We start from the raw sequence: 8,964 nt of genomic DNA, 5'->3' as shown, positions 1-8,964 counted from the left end.
TTTCTTTTTCTTTCTTTCTTTCTTTCTTTTTCTTTCTTCTTTCTTTTCTTTCTCTTTCCTTCTTTCCTTCTTTCTTTCTTCCTTTCTTTTTTCTTTCAATTGAAATATAGTTGATGTACAATATTATGTTAGTTTCAGGTGTACTACATCATGATTTGACATTTGCATACATTATGGAATGATCACGATGAGTCTAGTAACCATCCGTCCCCATACAAAGTTATTACAATATTCTTGACCATTTTGCTTATGTTGTACATTACATCCCCGTGGCTTATTTATTTTATAACTGGAGGTTCGTACCTTTTAATCCCCTTCACCTATTTCACCCACTTCCCCATCCCCCTCCCATCTGGCAACCACTGATTTGTTCTCTGTATCTGTGAGTCTGTTTTCATTTTGTTTTGTTTGTTTTGTTTTTTACACTCTACACGTAAGTGAGATCATATTGTATTTGTCTTTGTCTGACTTATTTCACTTAGCATAATACCTTCTAGATCCATCCAGACTTCAGCACCTGTATGAATCTTACCCTAGTTAGTTCCATTCTCCAAAGGACTTAACTGATTGTGAGACTAACTAGCCCAGACCTCTCAACAGTCACTGTCACACAGATGTGGAGTTCAGCTAACCCTGTCTGTCTTCCCTCTGGGCTTAAGTATGTCCCTTCCGGGATCCAGCCTATTTCCTCACCTGTAAAATGACCAGGTGAAGTCAAATCAGGTTTGGTCCCTGTGGGCTCTGACACTCTATGGTTCTCTCACTGCCTTTCTTCAGCGGAAGAAAAAATGGCATCTCATTATCTTCATTTGCACTTGCTTTGAAATGCTTATTGATGCTTGAATTATTTCTTATATAATTTCCATTTCAAGCCTTTTGCCTTATTTTTCTTTCTGTTTAATATCTTTATTGGAGCATAATTGCTTCACAACACTGTGTTAGTTTCTGTTGTACACCAAAGTGAATCAACCATATACATACATATGTCCCCATATTCCCTCCCTCTTGAGCCTCCCTCCCATCCTCCCTATCCCACCCCTCTAGGTGGACACAAAGCAGCGAGCTGATCTCCCTGTGCTATGCTGCTGCTTCCCACTAGCTAACTATTTTACATTCGGTTGTGTATATATGTCGACGCTACTCTCACTTCACCCCATCTTCCCTCTCCCACCCTGTGTCCTCAAGTCCATTCTCTGTGTCTACATCTTTATTCCTGCCCTGCAACTAGGTTCATCAGTACCATTTTTTTTTTTTTTTTAGATTCCATATATATGCGTTAGCATATGGTATTTGCTTTTCCCTTTCTGACTTCACTCTGCATGACACACTCTAGGTCCATCCACCTCACTACAAATAACTCAATTTTGTTTCTTTTTATGGCTAATATTCCATTGTATATATGTGCCACATCTTCTTTATCCATTCATCTGCCGATGGGCATTTACGTTGGTTCCATGTCCTGGCTATTGTAAATAGTGCTGCAATGAACATTGTGGTACATGACTCTTTTTGAATTATGGTTTTCTCAGGGTATATGCCCAGTAGTGGGATTGCTGGGTCATATGGTAGTTCTATTTTTAGTTTTTGAAGGAACCTCCATACTGTTTTCCATAGTGGTTGTATCAATTTACATTCCCACCAACAGTGCAGGAGGGTTCCCTTTTCACCACACCCTTTCCAGCATTTATTGTTTCTAGATTTTTTGATTTTTTCTCCATTGTATATTCTTGCCTCCTTTGTCATAAATTAGGTGACCATATGTGTGTGGGTTTATCTCTGGGCATTCTATCCGGTACCATTGATCTATATTTCTGTTTTTGTGCCAGTGTCTTGATTACCATAGCTTTGTGGTATAGTTTAAAGTCGGGGAGCCTGATTCCCCCAACCTCGTTTTTCTTTCTCAAGATTGCTTTGGCTATTCAGGGTCTTTTGTGTTTCCATACGAATTGCGAAATTTTTTGCTCTAATTTTTTGAAGAATGCCATTGGTAGTTTGATAGGGGTTGCACTGAATCTGTACATTGCTTTGGGTAGTATAGTCATTTTCACAATATTGATTCTTCCAATCCAAGAACATGGTATATTTCTCCATCTGTTTATGTCATCTTTGATTTCTTTCATCAGTGTTTTATAGTTTTCTCAGTACAAGTCTTTCACTTCCTTAGGCAGGTTTATTTCCAGATACTTTATTCTTTTTGTTGCAATGGTAAATGGGAGTGTTTCCTTAATTTCTTTTTCTGATTTTTCGTTGTTGGTGTATAGGAATGCCAGAGATTTCTGTGCATTAATTTTGTATCCTGCAACCTTACCAAATTCATTGATTAGTTCTAGTAGTTTTCTGGTGGCATCTTTAGGATTTTCTATGTATAGTATCATGTCATCTGCAAACAGTGACAGTTTTACTTCTTCTTTTCCAATTTGTATCCCTTTTATTTCTTTTTCTTCTCTAACTGCCATGGCTAGGACTTCCAAAACTATGTTGAATAAGAGTGGCAAGAGTGGACATCCTTGTCTTGTTCCTGATCTTAGTGGAAATGCTTTCAGTTTTTCACCATTGAGTATGATGCTTGCTGTGGGTTTGTCATATACAGCCTTTATTATGTTGAAGTAGGTTCCCTCTATGCCCATTTTCAGGAGAGTTTTTATCATAAATGGGTGTTGAATTTTGTCAAAACTTTTTCTGCATCTAGTGAGATGATCATATGGTTTTTATTCCTTAATTTGTTAATGTGGTGTATCACATTGATTGATTTGCATATATTGAAGAATCCTTGCATACCTGGGATAAATCCCACTTGATTAAGGTGTATAATCCTTTTAATGTGTTGTTAGATTCTGTTTGCTAGCATTTTGTTCAGGATTTTTGCATCTATGTTCATCAGTGATATTGGTCTACAATTTTCTTTTTTTGTGATATCTTTTTCTGGTTTTGGTATCAGGGTGATGGTGGCTTCGTAGAATGAATCTGGGAGTGTTCCTTCCTCTGCAGTTTTTTAGAAGAGTTTGAGAAGGATCAGTGTTAGCGCTTCTTTAAATGTTTGATAGAATTCACCTGTGAAGCCATCTGGTCCTGGACTTTTGTTTGTTGGAAGATTTTTAATTACAGTTTCAATTTCATTACTTTGACTGATGGGTCTGTTTATATTTTCTAATTCTTCCTGGTTCAGTCTTGGAAAATTGTACCTTTCCAAGAATTTGTCCATTTCTTCGTGGTTGTCCATTTTATTGGCATATAGTTGTTTGTAGTAGTCTCTTATAATCCTTTGTATTTCTAAGGTGTCAGTTGTGGTTTCTCCTTTTTCATTTCTAATTTTATTGATTTGCGTCCTCTCCTTTTTTTTCTTGATGAGTCTGGCTAAGGGTTTATATCAATTTTGTTCATCATCTCAAAGAACAAGCTTTTAGTTTTATTGATCTTTGCTATTGTTTTCTTCGTTTCTATTTCATTTATTTCTGCTCTGATCTTTATTTCTTTCCTTCTACTGACTTTGGGTTTTCTTTGTTCTTCTTTCTCTAGTTGTTTTAAGTGTAGGGTTAGAGTGCTTGTTTGAGATTTTTTCTTGTTTCTTGACGTGAGATTGAATTGCTATAAACTTCCCTCTTAGAACTGCTTTTGCTGCGTCCCATAGGTTTTGGGCCATCGTGTTTTTGTTGTCATTTGTTTCTATGTAGTTCTTTATTTCTTCTTTGATTTCTTCAGTGATCTCTTGGTTATTTAGTAGTGCACTGTTTAGCCTCCATGTATTTGTGTTTTTTACAGTTTTTTCCTGTAATTGATTTCCAATCTCACAGCGTTGTGGTCAGAAAAGATTCTTGATATGATTTCAATTTTCTTAAATTTTCTGAGGCTTGATTTGTGACCCAAGCTGTGATCTATCCTGAAGAATGTTCCATGTGCACTTGAGAAGAAAGTGTATTCTGCCACTTTTGGGTGGAATGTTCTATAATTATCAATTAAATCTATCTGGTCTATTGTGTCATTTAAAGCTTGTGTTTCCTTATTTATTTTCTGTTTGGATGATCTGTCCATTGGTATAAGTGGGGTGTTAAAGTCCCCTACTATTATTGTGTTACTGTCAATTTCTCCTTTCATGGTTGTTAGCATTAGCCTTATGTATTGAGGTGCTCTTATGTTGGGTGCATAAACATTTATAATTGTTATATCTTCTTCTTGGATTGATCCTTTGATCATTATGTAGCATCCTTCCTTATCTCTTGTAACAGTCTTTATTTTAAAGTCATTTTATCTGATATGAGTATTGTTACTCCAGCTTTCTTTTGATTTCCATTTGCATGGAATATCTTTTTCCATCCCTTCACTTTCAGTCTGTATGTGTCCCTAGGTCTGAAGTGGGTCTCTTGTAGACAGCATATATATGGGCCTTGTTTTTATATCCAGTCAGCCCGTCTGTGTCTTTTGGTTGGGGCATTTAATCCATTTACATTCAAGGTTATTATTGATATGTATGTCCCTATTACCATTCTCTTAATTGTTTTGGGTTTGTTTTTGTGGGTCTTTTTCTTCTCTTGCGTTTCCTGCCTAAGGAAGCTTCTTTAGCATTTGTTGTAAAGCTACTTTGGTGGTGCTGAATTCTCTTAGCTTTTGCTTGTCTGAAAAGCTTTGGATTTCTCCATCGAATCTGAATGAGATCCTGGCTGGGTAGAGTAATCTTGGTTATAGATTTTTCTCTTTCATCACTTTAAGTATATCCTGCCACTCCCTTCTGGACTGCAGAGTTTCTGCTGAAAAATCAGCTGATAACCTTATGGAGATTCCTTTGTATATTATTTTTTATTTTTCCCTTGCTGCTTTTAATATTTTTTTCTTTGAATTTAATTTTTGTTAGTTTGATTAATATGTGTCTTGGTGTGTTTTTCCTAGGGTTTATCTTGCATGGGACTCTTTGTGCTTCCTGGACTTGGGTGAATATTTCCTTTCCCATGTTAGGGAAGTTTTCAACTATAATCTCTTCAAATATTTTCTCAGACCCTTTCTTTTTCTCTTCTTCTTCTGGGACCCCTATAATTCGAATGTTGGTGCGTTTAGTGTTGTCCCTGAGGTCTCTGAGATTGTCTTCAATTCTTTTCATTCTTTTTTCTTTATTCTGCTCCTCGTCAGTTATTTTCTCAATCTGTGCCTCCATTCTATTTCTGAGATTCTGGATCATCTTTACTATCATTACTCTGAATTCTGTTTCAGGTAGGTTGCCTATTTCCTCTTCATTTATTTGCTCTTGTAGGTTTTTACCTTGCTCCTTCATCTGTGACATATTTTTTGCCGTCTCATTTTCTTTTTTTTTTATCAGTGGGATTGTGTTCCTGTCTTACTTGTTTGGCCTGAGGCTTCCAACACTGGAGTTTGTAGGCTGTTGGGTAGAGTTGGGTCTTGGTGCTGAGATGAGGACCTCCAGGAGACCTCACTCTGATGAATATTCCCTGGTGTCTGAGGTTCTCTGTTAGTCCAGTGGTTTGGACTTGGAGCTCCCACCACACGAGCTTCGGCCTGACCCCCGGTTCATGAACCAAGATCCCGCAAGCCACATGGGGTGGCAAAAAATTAAAGGAGAGAGAGAGAAAACAATAAAGTAAAAAATAAAATTAGACTAGGAAACTAACAGATATGTTAGAAAGAATATAAAAATAAAAATATAGATGAATCAACAACTGGAAGGTACAACAGTACCACAATAGTAAAAAAGAGGAGGGAAAAGAAAAAAGAGACAAAAAAAAAAAGAAAGACAGAAAAAGAAAAAAAAGGGGGGGAAATGCCTTGGCTGTGGAGGGTGGGTCCTAAGCAAGGGCGAGATTTGGGTGGTGGGTGGTGCCTATGCTTAGGACCCACAGGGCTGGAAAAGGCCTTGGGGGCCATGGGAGGGTGGGGCTTAGACTCAACAGAACAGAAGGGGCCCAGGCGTACCCCCCACCCCTGGTCTCAGAGGGCGGGGGACCTCACCTGGGAGCCCAGCAGGCTTCCTGGGCTCGAGTGGGCAGGGCAAACACCCTCCTCTCCTCCCCTGCTCCTCCTGGAGGGCCCCTCCCACCTGCCTCTCCTGATCTCCCCGGCCACAGGGGCACCGATCCTGTCTGGCCTCCATTTCTCCTCCCCGCTCAGTCCCCCCACATCCTACCAGTTCACTTGGGGGTTCCTCCCGTCTCCTTGGGCATCAGGGTCCCCACCAGCGGCTGGCAGGTGCCCTAGTTGTGGGGAGACGCTGACTAGGCGTCTTCACACACCGCCGTTTTGACTCCGCCCCAGCACCTTGTATTTCTAATGGGATGATTGTGGTTTTCTCTTTCACTTATAAGAGTTCTTCATACATTGACCAATTGTCTTCTTTACAACATGGTCTCCCTTTGGGAATCAAAGCCAGTAATTTAACTGACTCTCCTTATGTTAAATTTCCATAATAACTGAACTTCTGCTGAATTATTATCAAATCTATAAATGGTTCTAAGTGGTTATTCTTAAAAATAAAGCAGCTATTTTCCTTTTTAAAAGCTCCAGATAATATTGAGAGATGCTGAGTGAATTTACTAATGGAAAAAGCAATGTTTCTACTATTTTTGCCTTTGGTGAAGGGATAATAGAAAAAGATTAATTCATCTGCTAAAACCCATCAGTAAGAATATCGGCTCTGCTCTCCATAGGTTCAAGCCTTAGTGGTCTCATCATCTGTGATTATGGATTCAGAAATGACCTCTGCCTTTAACTTACCTTGTACCTGTCCCTCCCAGATTAACCTTCCTTTCTTGTCCTATCTCTCCCCTGCTCCAAAACCTGCAGTGGCTCCCCCCTACATACTGTATTAAATGCAAATTTCCACACTCTGGCCTTTCTTTTTTTTTAAATTAATTAATTTATTTATTATTTATTTTTGGTTGCATCGGGTCTTTGCTGCTGTGTTGCTTTTTCTCTAGTTGAGGCAAACCGGGGCTACTCTTCTTTGCGGTGCATGGGCTTCAGTAGTTGTGGCACACAGGCTCAGTAGTTGTGGCACATGGACTTAGTTGCTCCATGGCATATGGAATCTTCCCAGATCAGGGCTCAAACCCGTGTCCCCTGCATTGGCAGGCAGATTCTTAACCACTGTGCCACCAGGAAAGCTCCTGGCCTTTCTTTTTAAGGCTTTACCTCCTGTCTCTTACTCAAGGCTCCAATCAAAGTGAACTTCCATCTGCTTTCCTAATACATCTTGCATTTCCCCCAAGTCAATGGCTTTGGCTTATGCCTTTTTTTTTTCTTTAACAGGAATAACCTCTCTTCATCTCCCAGTTGAAGCCCTGAAGGTAAGAACACGTTTATACTTTCCAGGGTCTAGCTCAGTACCTGATATAAAAAAGTCATGAGGTCTGTTGGATTTGATTGAATGCACAAAGGTGTACTGTGTGTGGGAAAGAAAAGGGGTCCAATCCCAGGTTGGAACCAAGTGAGGAGATGGAGACAAACTCACTCCTTGACTTGGACGTCCATGTACTAAACTCACGTTTGAAGGCAGAGGGGAAACAGGGAAGCAGTTACACACGCAGAGCACCTGATTTCACATAACTGAACATATACGGTTCTCCCAGCAGCCCTCAAGGGCCGGTACCCTCCCCATTTCACAGCTGATGCACTGATCTCAGAGAGATAACATCCCTGCAGCTGGGAAGTGGCCAGTCTTGGCCACCAGGCTTGCCGGACTCCTCCGTGCTCCCCTGGCAGGGAGTTATAGGTATACTCAATCCTAAAGTTTTATTTGCTGCCAATTATCAAGGATTTAGCTGGGGTTTTGGTGGGTCCAACCAGCCTGGCAGAGGACATCACCAGGCTGAGGAAGGCACTGTAGCAAGGTTGCAGCTGGACCCACAGACAAACAGGCTACATCACGTTGTCTCCAGGCAACCACTCAACTTCCCTGCCCAACTGCTGGTCCTCCCGGGTCCTGAGTCTCAGGGATGGGCACGCCCCCCAAACCTGCGTGCCACCTCCTCGTCCTCTCTTGGTCTTACATACACCAGGTTTGGCGTCCTGTCTCTCTCTCTCTCTGATCTCTCTCCAACCCATCCCCTTCTGTCCACGGCCCCTGACACTGCCTTAGTTCAGAGGCTCATCTGTCCCCAGGGACCCCTTTACCTCCCTGCTGCTTCTGTAATACTCTTTCTAAAGCAAAATCATGCCACTTTCCTCCTCACACTCTTTCGAAGGCTGACCACCACCTTCCAGATAAAATTCAAATTCAGTAACTTGATACACGCAGCCAAGAGTGGTATTCAAATTATTAAACAACCTGCACAGTTTTTCCTGAATATCACTGGGCACCAACCTAACAAGACAAACTCCAGCCACAGTGCTGGGGTAGGGTCCTTGAGGCCCCCTGCTGGGCCAGACATTAACTCTGTAGTTGCTGAATTGCAGGGAAGTCTGAGGGTCCCCCCCAGGGAGGTGGCAGGGTTGCCAGGGGCATCTCAGGGACTTGGGTCAGTAGCTATTTTCCAACCAATACAGAGGGATACACTATTTTAACAGCCAGTGCAGACTTACTGGGTGGACCTGTTGAATAGCAGCTCTGCACACAGCCCCTTGTGAACCGGCCCCTCGCCAAGTGCCCCCCTCTCACCACTGCTCCAAACGCCCCCCACTTCGGGCCTCCCTGGCCAGGAATGCTCTTCTCTGTGGTGTCCTTTCTCACTCAAGTGTCATCCGAGGGCAACCTTTCCTGGTCCCCGAGCATCTCCTTGTTCTCCCACAGGGATCATAGAAGGCTCGGGGCATAATCACTGGTGGTTTCTTCTTCCCTCTCCCTTCGCCCCCAGTTGCAGGGTCTTTGCCCTATTTGTTGCTGTCTCCACCATCCTAGTAAGAGAACCGGCACACAGTGGAGGATGGATAGTAATCTGTTCAGTTGAACAAAAGTGAACCTTGGGTTGGGCAGGGGGAACCTGTAGTCCATGACTGGGGACAGAGCTACACAGCAACACTGACTCA

Source organism: Balaenoptera musculus, chromosome 2, assembly GCF_009873245.2.
Source record: "Balaenoptera musculus isolate JJ_BM4_2016_0621 chromosome 2, mBalMus1.pri.v3, whole genome shotgun sequence".
Lineage (NCBI taxonomy): Eukaryota > Metazoa > Chordata > Mammalia > Artiodactyla > Balaenopteridae > Balaenoptera > Balaenoptera musculus.
This window is presented reverse-complemented; position numbering follows the sequence as displayed.